Raw genomic sequence first — 15,066 nt, 5'->3', positions numbered from 1 at the left:
GACTGCTGGACTGATGTGTCCTGTTGACAAATGTCAATAAAATATTTTGAGAAACACAATTTCTGTTAAAGGGGTACTCCAGGGTTCTGATGCCCCCTTGACGTCACACCACGCCCCTCCATTCATGTCTATGGGAGGGGACGTGCCGGCCGACACGCCCCCTCCCATAGACAATAATGCAGGGGCATGGCACTGACATCACGACCACTGCCAGGTGCTGCGGTAGATAAGATATCTAGCAGCGGAGTACCCCTTTAAATATCAGACTATGATTACTATCTATAATTTGAGTCTAAAAGGGCTTATTTAAGGCTCGGTACAATCTTACCTTACTGACATGATCTGATTCCTGAGGTTGCTTTCGATCTGGCTTTTATACCTTTTAAGCCCCTCCCACGTGGCACCGTATGGAGCGCGGTGATCCTTCACCTACAGTGAGCCTAAATTTCTGAAATAAAAGATATATTTCATTACCAGCTATTGTGGGTGCAGGTTCAGAATTGTCATCGATAACCCAAGTATGGACAATGCAACCAAACTCTGTTCTTAAAGGGGTACTCCGGTGGAAACCTTTTTTTTTATTTTTGTTTTATCAACCGATGCCAGGAAATTAAACAGATTAGTAAATTAATTCTATTAAAAAATCTTAATCCTTCCAGTACTTATTAGCTGCTGAATACTACAGAGGAAAATTCACTTTTCAACACAAACCTATTGATGCGCCAAATGTGACTTTTTTTTTTAAAGGGGTGCTCCGGTGGAAAACTTTTTTTTTTTTTATCATCTGGTGCCAGAAAGTTATACAGATTTGTAAATTACCTCTATTAAAAAAATCTTAATCCTTCCAGTACTTATTAGCTGCTGAATACTACAGAGGAAATTCTTTTCTTTTTGGAACACAGAGCTCTCTGCTGAATCACGCACAGTGCTCTCTGCTGACATCTCTGTCCATTTTAAGAATTGTCCAGAGTAGGAGAAAAGAGCTCTGTGTTCCAAAAGGTAAAGAATTTCCTCTGTAGTATTCAGCAGCTAATAAGTACTGGAAGGATTAAGATTTTTTAATAGAAGTCATTTACAAATCCTCTAAGTGAGTAAGTATAGTTGTAGGTATTTGAATAAATAATTCTCTGGATCGTGCTTCAATAATAATAATATGAACAATTTATTAAAATAAGATAAATAGACTATAATTAGTTACTTCTCACAGGGCCCATGTGAGAAGAACATATACAATAAAAACAACCTTTCAATAATATTGTGCATGAAATGAAATAGGAATAAGAAGAATTATGACAATATCACTGGCATAGATTTAGGTTCTAATGTGCAGCTGGTGTTCGTCCGCTGGTATATAGGCACCGACTGTACGAAACAAGCGAAATGTAACTGAAGGTGCCTGAGTGATCGTTTCCCTCTTTACATGTTCAGAATATAATGTATCCTTATAATAATTAGACAATCTGCAACAGTTTCAAATATATGTTACCGATCCTCATAGTGGCAACCTGGGTAAGAGGCGTTGTTACCGCAGTGTCTAGGTGGTGTCGGTACACTGGGTCCCAGATGGTAACGGTGTGATCCAGTAAGGTCCTGGTAGAAGCGGTGGCGATTACTTCTGGCTGATGGCGCTGGCAGGCGCCGATGGTCACAGATCGCCGGGAGGACGCTGGCAGGCGCTGGAGATGGTAAGTCCTCACCGCTAACTGGATGGAAACGGGGACCGTGCGCTGGATACGAGGAGGAGCTCACCTCGTGTCATGACTACTGAGGAAAGGGTTACATCAAATAACCCTGAAACGCGTCTAGTCTTTTGTGCATGATCACTGGCATATATGCAATTTATTTATGAATTGTGCCTATCCACCACGGCTGGTTTACCTCTTATGAACTGCTAAAACCATCAGGGCATCCAGTCCGGTATTTGTCCGGTCCAAACGTTACAACGAACCCGGCTCCAGCAGTAGCTGACGTCAACATGAGGTGAGCTCCTCCTCGTATCCAGCGCACGGTCCCCCGTTTCCATCCAGTTAGCGGTGAGGACTTACCATCTCCAGCGCCTGCCAGCGCCAGCGTCCTCCCGGCGATCTGTGACCATCGGCGCCTGCCAGCGCCATCAGCCAGAAGTAATCGCCACCGCTTCTACCAGGACCTTACTGGATCACACCGTTACCATCTGGGACCCAGTGTACCGACACCACCTAGACACTGCGGTAACAACGCCTCTTACCCAGGTTGCCACTATGAGGATCGGTAACATATATTTGAAACTGTTGCAGATTGTCTAATTATTATAAGGATACATTATATTCTGAACATGTAAAGAGGGAGACGATCACTCAGGCACCTTCAGTTACATTTCGCTTGTTTCGTACAGTCGGTGCCTATATACCAGCGGACGAACACCAGCTGCACATTACAACCTAAATCTATGCCAGTGATATTGTCATAATTCTTCTTATTCCTATTTCATTTCATGCACAATATTATTGAAAGGTTGTTTTTATTGTAAATGTTCTTCTCACATGGGCCCTGTGAGAAGTAACTAATTATAGTCTATTTATCTTATTTTAATAAATTGTTCATATTATTATTATTATTGAAGCACGATCCAGAGAATTATTTCTTCAAATACCTACAACTATACTTACTCACTTAGAAGGTCCGGGCAATTTTTTACTACTGGTTTTTCCTTTTTTGTGCAATTAAGGTATAGTTGCATGCCCTAGTTTGACCTCGGTGTGTATTATTAATTGTGAGCTGCACCTACACCCCTTTTTTTTTTTTCCTAATTTACAAATCGGTTTCATTTTCTGGCACCAGTTGATTTAAAAAAAAAAAAAAAAAAAAAAAAGTTTTCCACCGGAGTACCCCTTTAAGGGTAGGTTTACACTGCATAGCTGCTGCCGTTAGTCGTATCCGTCTGGATCCCACCGACAATAGGATGCCGAGGTATACTGTTAAAGGGGTACTCCGCCCCTAGACATCTTATTCCCGATCCTAAGGAGAGAAATTTGTTCCATGCCGGATGACTGGAGATACGGGGCGGAGGCTTGTGATGTCACGGTCACGCCCCCGCTTGTGACATCACAGCCACGCCCCCTCAATGCAAGTCTATGACTTGCATTGAGGGGGCGTGGCTGTGATGTCGCGAGCGTCCAGCAATGAACCCGACGCCCTAAACGAATGCCGGGTGCAGCACTGAGATCTGGGGACCCCTGCGATCAGACATCTTATCACCGATCCTTTGGATAGGGCTGTGTTTCCCAACCAGGGTGCCTCCAGCTGTTGTAAAACTACAACTACCAGCATGCCTGGACAGCCTTCGGCTGTCCAGGCATACTGGGAGTTGTAGTTTTGAAACAGCTGGAGGCACCCTGGTTGGGGAAATACTGGTATAGGGGATAAGATGTCTAGGGGCAGAGTACCTCTTTGAGGTGGAAAACATTATTATATATATATATATATATATATATATATATATATATATATATATTTTTTTTTTTTTTTTTTTTTTAATTATTATTATTATTTTTTTTTTTTTAATCAACTGGCGCCAGAAAGTTAAACAGATTTGTAAATGACTTCTATTAATAAACATTTGTCCTTCCAGTACTTATTAGCAGCTGTATGCTACAGAGGAAATTATTTTCTTTTTGAATTTTCTTTTCTGTCTTGTCCAGAGTGTTCTCTGTCCGTGTCAGGAACTGTCCAGAGCAGGAGAAAATCCCCATAGCAAACCTCTCCTGCTCTGGACAGTTCCTGACACGGACAGAGGTGTCAGCAGAGAGCACTGTGGACAAGACAAAAAAGACATTAAAAAAGAAAAGAATTTCCTCTGTAGAATACAGCTGCTAATAAGCACTGGAAGGATTAAGATTTTTAAATAGAAGTCATTTACAAATCTGTTTAACTTTCTGGCACCAGTTCATAAAAAAATAAAAAAAAGTTTTCCAACAGAGTACCCCTTTAAGGCCATGTTCACGAGGTGGAATTTTTGTGGAATGTTCACCCATAAAATCCCTCCTTTCGTGTAATTTTTGGACTGTATAGCCTTTTTTTCGGTCTGCTATGATACAGATACGGAATCAGTAGCTGACTGAAATGAATGGGGTCCGGCGGGGATACGGCAGCAGCCTGCATTCAGACCCTCTCCGCCGTATGATCACATGATGTGAACGCAGCCTAATGGGAGCACTAATGTACTGAGAACATTCCCTTACACCCCAAAAGATGTGTAAAATCCTTGATAAATTCCTCCCCAAGGTTACGTTCACACGGGCGGAATTTTTTTGCGTGTTTTCCGCTGTGTATTTGAAAGTGGGCGGGCTCTTCTCGGCTGTCCACAGCAGATTTTCCACGGCAGAATTTACGCTGCGGAAAATCCACCGCAAGCCCCATTGAAATCAGCAGGGACTGCGGCAGATTTTCCTAAGGGTGGGGTCACACGTAACAGATCAGCAGCATATTTTACGCTGTGGATCTGCGATGACCAGACCCTATAGTGTTCCCCCCCCCCCCCCCCCCGTGTCCTGCAGCCACACAGGGACAAGCTAGACGCCGCGCAGATGGGCAGTGTACTCAGACATCGCACACTATAGGGTCACCGGAAGATCCGTTAGACGTGACCCTACTACTCTGAAGGTAGGTTCACATGTGTGTGTATTTTACTGCATATAGGGTGGAAGATCAATAGCAGAAAATCTGAAGCATGATAGATAGATATGACATAGATAGATAGATAGATAGATATGAGATAGATATGAGATAGATATGAGATAGATAGATAGATATGACATAGATAGATATGAGATAGATAGATAGATATGAGATAGATAGATATGAGATAGATAGATAGATATGAGATAGATATGAGATAGATAGATAGATATGAGATAGATAGATAGATATGAGATAGATAGATAGATAGATATAAGATAGATAGATGGATAGATATGAGATAGATAGATAGATAGATATGAGATAGATAGATATGAGATAGATATGAGATAGATAGATAGATAGATATAAGATAGATATGAGATAGATAGATAGATATGAGATAGATAGATAGATATAAGATAGATATGAGATAGATAGATATGACATAGATAAATATGAGATAGATAGATAGATATGACATAGATTGATATGAGATAGATATAGATATGACATAGATAGATATGAGATAGATAGATATGAGATAGATAGATAGATATGAGATAGATAGATATGAGATAGATAGATAGATAGATAGATAGATATGAGATAGATAGATAGATATGAGATAGATATGAGATAGATAGATAGATAGATAGATATAAGATAGATAGATAGATGGATAGATATAAGATAGATATGAGATAGATAGATAGATATGAGATAGATAGATAGATATAAGATAGATATGAGATAGATAGATATGACATAGATAAATATGAGATAGATAGATATGAGATGGATAGATAGATATGAGATAGATAGATATGAGATAGATAGATAGATATGAGATAGATAGATATGAGATAGATAGATAGATATGAGATAGATAAGATATGAGATAGATAGATATGAGATAGATAGATATAAGATAGATATGAGATAGATAGATAGATATGAGATAGATAGATAGATATAAGATAGATATGAGATAGATAGATATGACATAGATAAATATGAGATAGATAGATTGATATGAGATAGATAGATGAGATAGATAGATATGAGATAGATAGATGAGATAGATAGATAGATATGAGATAGATAGATAGATATGAGATAGATAGATATGAGATAGATAGATAGATATGAGATAGATAGATAGATAGATAGATATTAGATAGATAGATAGATATGAGATAGATAGATAGATAGATAGATATGAGATAGATAAGATATGAGATAGATAGATATGAGATAGATAGATATAAGATAGATATGAGATAGATAGATAGATATAAGATAGATATGAGATAGATAGATATGACATAGATAAATATGAGATAGATAGATTGATATGAGATAGATAGATAGATAGATATGAGATAGATAGATAGATATGAGATAGATATGAGATAGATATGAGATAGATAGATATGAGATAGATAGATAGATATAAGATAGATATGAGATAGATAGATATGACATAGATTGATATGAGATAGATAGATAGATAGATATGACATAGATAGATATGAGATAGATAGATATGAGATAGATAGATAGATATGAGATAGATAGATAGATATGAGATAGATAGATAGATAGATATGAGATAGATATGAGATAGATAGATAGATATGACATAGATAGATATGACATAGATAGATATGAGATAGATAAGATATGAGATAGATAGATAGATAGATATGAGATAGATAGATGGATAGATATAAGATAGATATGAGATAGATAGATAGATATGAGATAGATAGATATGAGATAGATAGATAGATAGATAGATATGAGATAGATAGATATGAGATAGATAGATATGAGATAGATAGATAGATATGAGATAGATAGATAGATAGATATGAGATAGATAGATAGATATGAGATAGATAGATATGAGATAGATAGATATAAGATAGATATGAGATAGATAGATAGATATGAGATAGATAGATATGAGATAGATAGATAGATATGAGATAGATTGATATGAGATAGATAGATATGACATAGATAAATATGAGATAGATAGATTGATATGAGATAGATAGATAGATATGAGATAGATAGATATGAGATAGATAGATAGATAGATATGAGATAGATATGAGATAGATAGATAGATAGATATGAGATAGATAGATAGATATGAGATAGATAGATATGAGATAGATAGATAGATATGAGATAGATAGATATGAGATAGATAGATAGATATGAGATAGATAGATATGAGATAGATAGATAGATAGATATGAGATAGATAGATATGAGATAGATAGATATGAGATAGATAGATAGATATGAGATAGATAGATAGATATAGATAGATATGAGATAGATAGATATGAGATAGATAGATAGATATGAGATAGATAGATATGAGATAGATAGATAGATATAGATAGATATGAGATAGATAGATATGAGATAGATAGATAGATATGAGATAGATAGATAGATATGAGATAGATAGATATGAGATAGATAGATAGATATGAGATAGATAGATATGAGATAGATAGATATGACATAGATAAATATGAGATAGATAGATTGATATGAGATAGATAGATAGATATGAGATAGATAGATATGAGATAGATAGATATGAGATAGATAGATAGATAGATATGAGATAGATAGATAGATAGATATGAGATAGATAGATATGAGATAGATAGATAGATATGAGATAGATAGATATGAGATAGATAGATATGAGATAGATAGATATGAGATAGATAGATAGATATGAGATAGATAGATAGATATGAGATAGATAGATAGATATAGATAGATATGAGATAGATAGATATGAGATAGATAGATAGATATGAGATAGATAGATAGATATAGATAGATATGAGATAGATAGATAGATATGAGATAGATAGATAGATATGAGATAGATAGATATGAGATAGATAGATAGATAGATATGAGATAGATAGATATGAGATAGATAGATATGAGATAGATAGATATGAGATAGATAGATAGATATGAGATAGATAGATATGAGATAGATAGATAGATATGAGATAGATGAGATATGAGATAGATAGATATGAGATAGATAGATATGAGATAGATAGATATGAGATAGATAGATAGATATGAGATAGATATGAGATAGATAGATAGATATGAGATAGATAGATATGACATAGATAAATATGAGATAGATAGATTGATATGAGATAGATAGATAGATATGAGATAGATAGATATGACATAGATAAATATGAGATAGATAGATTGATATGAGATAGATAGATAGATATGAGATAGATAGATATGAGATAGATAGATATGAGATAGATAGATAGATAGATATGAGATAGATAGATAGATATGAGATAGATAGATATGAGATAGATAGATATGAGATAGATAGATATGAGATAGATAGATAGATATGAGATAGATAGATATGAGATAGATAGATATGAGATAGATAGATAGATATGAGATAGATAGATAGATATAGATAGATATGAGATAGATAGATATGAGATAGATAGATAGATATGAGATAGATAGATAGATATAGATAGATATGAGATAGATAGATATGAGATAGATAGATAGATATGAGATAGATAGATAGATATGAGATAGATAGATATGAGATAGATAGATATGAGATAGATAGATGGATATGAGATAGATAGATAGATAGATATGAGATAGATAGATAGATAGATATGAGATAGATAGATAGATATGAGATAGATAGATATGAGATAGATAGATAGATATGAGATAGATAGACATGAGATAGATAGATAGATGTGAGATAGATAGATAGATATGAGATAGATAGATATGAGATAGATAGATATGAGATAGATAGATATGAGATAGATAGATAGATATGAGATAGATAGATATGAGATAGATAGATAGATAGATATAGATAGATATGAGATAGATATGATACGATAATGATAGATAATACATCAGGCTTATTATACAGAGTAAACCTCACTCCATTACTCACATTGTGTAGGGGAGCGGAGGGGCAGTTGCCCATAGCAACCAATCAGATCGCTTCTTTCATTTTTATTTTTAAGAAAAATGAAAGCTGGAACGTGATTGGTTGCTATTGGCAACTGCTACTCACCCCCCTTTCCCTCCAACCTACCGTTACACGTGACATGACTACAGCCCCTCACATAGAGTCCTATTATACGTACATAGATACCTGACCATGGATGAGGGGAGGGCGCATGGTATCCATGGAAATAAGCTCCGCCCCGTCCCCTGTATACACACGTAGGGGAGCACATGGCTTCTGCTTCCTGGGAGGCCCCGCCCCTTCCTGTGACATCACCAGGGGAGGGGGCGGGCACTAGGATCCTCCAGTATTGGAGAGGTAAGTGATTTCACCGTCTGCAGGATCTATAGAGGAGCGCACGGTGGGGGAGGGGATCACACCGGGGCTGGGGGATAGAACTACAATAGACAAAGGCTGTCTGGGCATGCTGGGAGTTGTAGTTTTGCAACAGCTGGAGGCACCCTGGTTGGGAGACCTCTGTTTTATCCTGTAAAATGATCTTTTATGCCCCCTAGTGGTCGGATCTTGTATAGGAATTGGAACTGTCCATCTCATACTGAGAAAGCTGGTGCCTATCTAGTTAAAGCAGTTTTGCCCAACCAGTGTGCCTCCAGCTGTTGCAAAACTACAACTCCCAGCATGCCCGGACAGCCAACGGCTGTCCGGGCATGCTGAGAGTTGTAGTTTTGCAACAGCTGGAGGCACACTGGTTGGGCAACACTTAGCTTAAGGACCCTTATACCTAAGAATGGTCCTTTACATGGATAGGAACTAAAACAGTGGTCTCTAAGCTACAGACCTCCAGCTGTTGCAAAACTACAACTCCCAGCATGCCCGGAGAGAGACCCTTGGTAAACCTGCTCCATTATGTCACATAATCCCAACCTCCCTAAATTCCTGCATAAATGGTCCAAAATGACTAGTTTGGGGTCAGCTGCAGAGCATTGGGCTGGTTTAAGGGCATGCTGGGAGTTGTAGTACTAGTTTAGGGTCAGCTGCAGAGCCATAGGCTATGTCATAGCATGCTTAGAGTTGCATTTGGTTACTAACTACAACTCCCAGCATGTCCTGACACAGCCTATGGCTCTACTGCTGACCAAACCAGAACTACAACTCCCAGCATGTTGCGCTATAATTTATACTATACTTTTATATAGTGCAACATGCTGGGAGTTGTAGTTCTGGTTTGGTCAGCTGCAGAGCCATAGGCTGTGTCAGGACATGCTGGGAGTTGTAGTACTAGTATTGAGTAAGCTGCAGAGCCTTAGGTTTTGTCAGGACATGCTGGGAGTTGTAGTAAGTAATAAACTGCAACACCCAGCATGCCCTGACACAACCTATGGCTCTGCAGCTGACTCTATACTAGTACTACAACTCCCAGCATGCCCTTTAAAGGAGTACTCCGGGTTAGGGAAATTTATCCCCTATCCGGATCTCCTGTATGGCGCTTTGGCTCTCTGGAAAATGTAGGCGGATATCTGGCTCCCAAAAAATGTTAACCCAACTTTAATGAAAAAGAACTGAGTAAAATCATAACAGGTGGAAAATAAGTGAAAAAGATAAAAGTACAAACGAAACGCCAACGCGTTTCGACCTGTTAACCTGTCTTAAAGGGGTACTCCGGTGAAAACCTTTTTTCTTTTAAATCAACTGGTGCCAGAAAGTTAAACATATTTGTAAATCACTTCTATTAAAAAATCTTAATCTTTCCAGTACTTATTAGCTGCTGAATGCTACAGAGGAAATTCCTTTTCTTTTTGGAACACTGATGACATCACGAGCACAGTGCTCTCTGCTGACATCTCTGTCCATTTTAGCAACCGTGCATAGCAGATGTATGCTAAGGGCAGCATGGTGGCTCAGTGGTTAGCACTGCTGCCTTGGGTTCAAATCCTGCTAAGGACAACAATAAATAAAGCTTTATTTTTATTATTATTATTATAATAACGTCAGCAGAGAGAACTGTGCTGTGATGTCATCAAAGAGCATTCCAAAAAGAAAATAATTTCCTCTGTAGTATTCAGCAGCTAATAAGTACAGGAAGGATTACGATTTTTTAATAGAAGTAATTTACAAATATGTTTAACTTTCTGCCACCAGTTGATTTTAAAAGGTTTTCACCGGAGTACCCCTTTAATCATGGCTGATACACCTAACACACTGTTCGGTATAGATAGATATATATATATATATATATATATATATATATATATATATATATATACACACCTATATAGGAGAACACGTGACGTCCAATCCAAGAAAAATCAGATAAAGGCGGTTCGGTGGCCATTCTAGATAAGGGACTGTACAAAAAATGAATTTTCAACATGTTGGGAGATAACAATACCTACTGTAAATGAAAAGGCAATCCCACCAACGAAATCACAAAAGGGCTTCAAAAATTACTACAAGACGGAGTCTGTCTCGGAATACTCCCTAATAAATAATCAGAATATTTATTGCCATCATTTCCTAAATGTCTTGTTTTTCACGCGCTACCAAAACTGCATAAAGACATTTTTCCGCCTCCGCTAAGACCCATAGTAGCGAGTATAGATGTGAGGGGGCCCCCTGAATGCAAACCTATGTGAGGGGGTGTGACAGCTGTCACGCCCCCTCACATAGGCTTGCATTCAGGGGGCGGAGCGTGTTGTCACACGGGGGCGGGGCCGTGATGTCACAATGCTACGGCCCCCGTGATCGCCAGTAATCAGACCAGGAGCGAAAGTGCTCCAGGGGGTGCTGCGTGCAAGATCATAGGGGGTCCCCAGCAGGGCTGTGGAGTCGTTAGATAAATGTTCCGACTCCGCAGTTTTCTGTGCTTCCGACTCAGACTCCCCGACTCCTCTGTATTAATATGTGAATGTATTTTATACATTCCTTGAAGGAAAGAAAGGCAGCATACATGTCATTACCTCAGGACTACTGGCTGGGAAGCCAACAGTCTACTGTATTGAACAGTTTGTGTGCTGATCTGCTGCTGAAGATAGGGCAGTGGGAGGATCCAGGAAGGGGCATTTATTATAAAACATGATTTCCCTAGTAGAATCCCATAGTCATGTTTAAAGTTTAAGCTAACAATGGGAGTTTACACGTTTTTATAGCCTTAGCTGAATGGCAGCAGTTTTTCCAATGGTTTACAGCTTCAGTCTTGAACTATTGACCCCTCCATTCCCTTCACTTATACAAGTGTCTCTAGTCCTGCAAAAACATATTTCCTTAACCCCTTATCAGTGAGAGGCTCGGTTACCCATGGGTTCCCTATAACAGCAGAACACAACACTATGGAAAGTATAAGTATTACCGCTCCTAATTGTGCGTTGCGTGCCATATAGTGAAGCACAGGAAAAGCTTCTTCACAGTCACTTAACGTGTTCGTTTTGCGATTACGTGAGGCGCTGCATGCATTGGTCTTTATTCTTACAGTAGAGAAGTCATTAATTATAACTTTTTGTCAATTGGGACATTTAAACTTGTTTTTTTTTTTTTTTTTTTTATTCCAATCTAAATTTAGTAGGAGTCGGAGTCGATTCATTGTTTGCCGACTCCAGGTACCCAAAATTTTGTCCGACTCCTTGACTCCGACTCCACAGCCGAGCCCTTTGGATAGGGGATAAGATGTCTTAGAGCCGGAGTACCCCTTTAACCCCTTAAGGACCGGGCGTTTTTCGTTTTTTGCACTTTCGTTTTTTCCTCCTTAACTTTAAAAATTCATAACTCTTTCAATTTTGCACCTAAAAATCTGTATTATGGCTTATTTTTTGCGCCACCAATTCTACTTTGTAAGGACATCAGTCATTTTACCCAAAAATCGATGGCGAAACGGAAAAAAAAAATCATTGCGCGACAAAATTGAAAAAAAGCCATTTTGTAACTTCTGGGGGCTTCCGTTTCTACGTAGTACATTTTTCAGTAAAAATGACACCTTATCTTTATTCTGTAGGTCCATACAGTTAAAATGATCCCCTACTTATATAGGTGATTTTGTATTACTACTGAAAAAAAATCATAACTACATGCAGGAAAATTTATACGTTTTAAAATTGTCATTTTCTGAGCCCTATAACTTTTTTCTTTTTCCATGTTCAGGGCGCTATGAGGGCTCATTTTTTGCGCCGTGATCTGAAGTTTTTGTCGGTCCCATTTTTGCATTGATAGGACTTATTGATCGCTTTTTATTCATTTTTTCATGATCTAAAAAGTGACCAAAAATACGCTATTTTGGACTTTGGAATTTTTTTGCGCGGACGCCATTGAACGTGCGGTTTAAAAAGCAGTATATTTTTATAATTCGGACATTTCCGCACGCGGCGATACCACATATGTTTGTTTTTATTTACACTTTTTTTTTTTTTTATTCTTGGAAATGCCGGGTGATTCAAACTTTTATTAGGGGAAGGGATAATTGAAAGGGTTAGTGATTTTTTAAAAACTTTTCTTATGCCATATTATAGCCCCTAGGGGGGGCTATAACATTGCATTAACTGATCTTTACCACTGATTGATGCATCTCCATAGGAATGCATCAATCAGTGTTTTCGGCGATTGATTGCTCAAGTCTGGATCTCAGGCTTGAAGCATTCATTCGGCGATCGGACTGCAGGAAGGAAGGTAAGAGACCTTCCTCCTGTGCTACAGCTGTTCGGGATGCCGCGATTATACCGCAGCGATCCCGAACAGCTCCCTCAGCTAACCGGCACGTTTTACTTTCACTTTTAGCCGTGCGGCTCAGCTTTGAGCGGCTAAAGGGTTAATAGGGCGCCACACCGTGATCAGTGCTGCGCGCTATTAGCGACGGGTCCCGGCTTCTCTATGACGCCGGGCCCGCAGTAATATGATGTGGGGTCACCGTGTATCCCCACGTTATATCACGGGAGCGGGACTAGGGGCGTAAGTTTACGCCCTTGCTCCTTAACAGGTTAAAGGGGTTTTCCAGGAAAAAACTTTTTTTTTTTTATAGATCAACTGGTTCCAGAAAGTTAAACAGATTTGTAAATTACTTTTATTAAAAAATCTTAATCCTTTCAGTACTTATGAGCTTCTTAAGTTAAGGTTGTTCTTTTCTGTCTAAGTGCTCTCTGATGACACGTGTCTTGGGAACCGCCCAGTTTAGAAGAGGTTTGCTATGGGGATTTTCTTCTAAACTGGGCGTTTCCCGAGACACGTGTCATCCGAGAGCACTTAGACAGAAAAGAACAACTCATCTTCAGAAGCCCATAAGTACTGAAAGGATTAAGATTTTTTAATAGAAGTAATTTACAAATCTGTTTAACTTTCTGGAGCCAGTTGAGATATATATATATATATATATAATATCTCTCTACTGCAAACAATGAAAATACTTAAATGGAAGGATGGACAAGAATGGATGTCATGTGACGTCACTGCCCTTTACACGTGTATTCCACACAATCCTGCCATAGCTCACCATTTGCATAAATACAGTAACTACGATAATGATCTGAAAGAATATTTACTTTTCACTTTTTTTCAGTTTTGCTGATCAATATTTTTTGCAGATAACAGGTTGTCCTATGGGATCCAGATTTTCCCCTTCACTTGCCAATTTGTCCATGGCATACTGGGAGGAGGTCGTCTTATGTTCACCAACCAATCCATTCTTCCATCTGATTAGTTGGCATGGGCGCTATATAGACGACCTCCTCCTAGTGTGGGGGGGGCAGTCATGCAGAAACGCAAGATTTTCTTTCATTCCTCAATAATAATGATTTTTCTTTATTTTTTACTATGTCCCTTGAGGACAATGAAACTAATTTTTGGGACGTTACTTTACTAGGTTGTGTACAGAGTGGTACTGTCAAAACGAAATTGTACCGTAAATCCTGTGCGGGCAATAGTTTGCTTCGCGCTAGAAGTTGTCACCCCCAACGTATGGTACGTAATTTACCTATAGGCAAATTTTGTTCGTGCTAGATCTTGCTCTGATGAAACTTCTTATCAAGAAACATGCAGGGATATTAGAAAAAGACTACATGCTAGAGGGTACAAGTCCCATTTGATAGGAAGAGCTGAGGGTATTGTAAATTCCAAGCCCAAGGACCACTACCTTAAAATTCATAACAATAAAAAACTTCTACTTCTTTTTCTAGACAGTTTAAAGGGGTAGTCCAGTGGTGAAAAACTTATCCCCTATCCTAATGATAGGGGATACGTTTTTGAGATCGCGGGGGGTCCAACCGCTGGGGCCCTCTGCGATCTCTCTGTACGGGGGCCAGGCTCTCCGGCCAGATAGCAGGTGTCGACCTCCGCACGAAGCGGCGGCCGACACACCCCCTCAATACAACTCTTTTCATGTGCTTCACTATATG

At 38.4% G+C, this 15,066-nt stretch overlaps 1 protein-coding gene across 2 annotated transcripts in view; it reads left to right on the top strand.

Annotated features, from left to right (window-relative positions):
- Positions 1 to 8,918: 8,918 nt before the first annotated feature.
- LOC130357249 (zinc finger protein 501-like) overlaps positions 8,919 to 15,066 on the top strand; it is a 41,739-nt gene continuing 35,591 nt past the window's right edge. For both annotated transcript variants that reach the window (XM_056559856.1, XM_056559853.1), the window contains exon 1: positions 8,919 to 9,052. The gene's annotated coding sequence lies outside the window, so the exon portion shown is untranslated. The remainder of the gene's footprint in view (positions 9,053 to 15,066) is intronic.

This window comes from Hyla sarda, chromosome 2 (assembly GCF_029499605.1).
Source record: "Hyla sarda isolate aHylSar1 chromosome 2, aHylSar1.hap1, whole genome shotgun sequence".
Classification (NCBI taxonomy): Eukaryota; Metazoa; Chordata; class Amphibia; order Anura; family Hylidae; genus Hyla; species Hyla sarda.
Note: the sequence above shows the minus strand (reverse complement) of the source record. Positions and strands in the feature narration are given on the sequence as shown.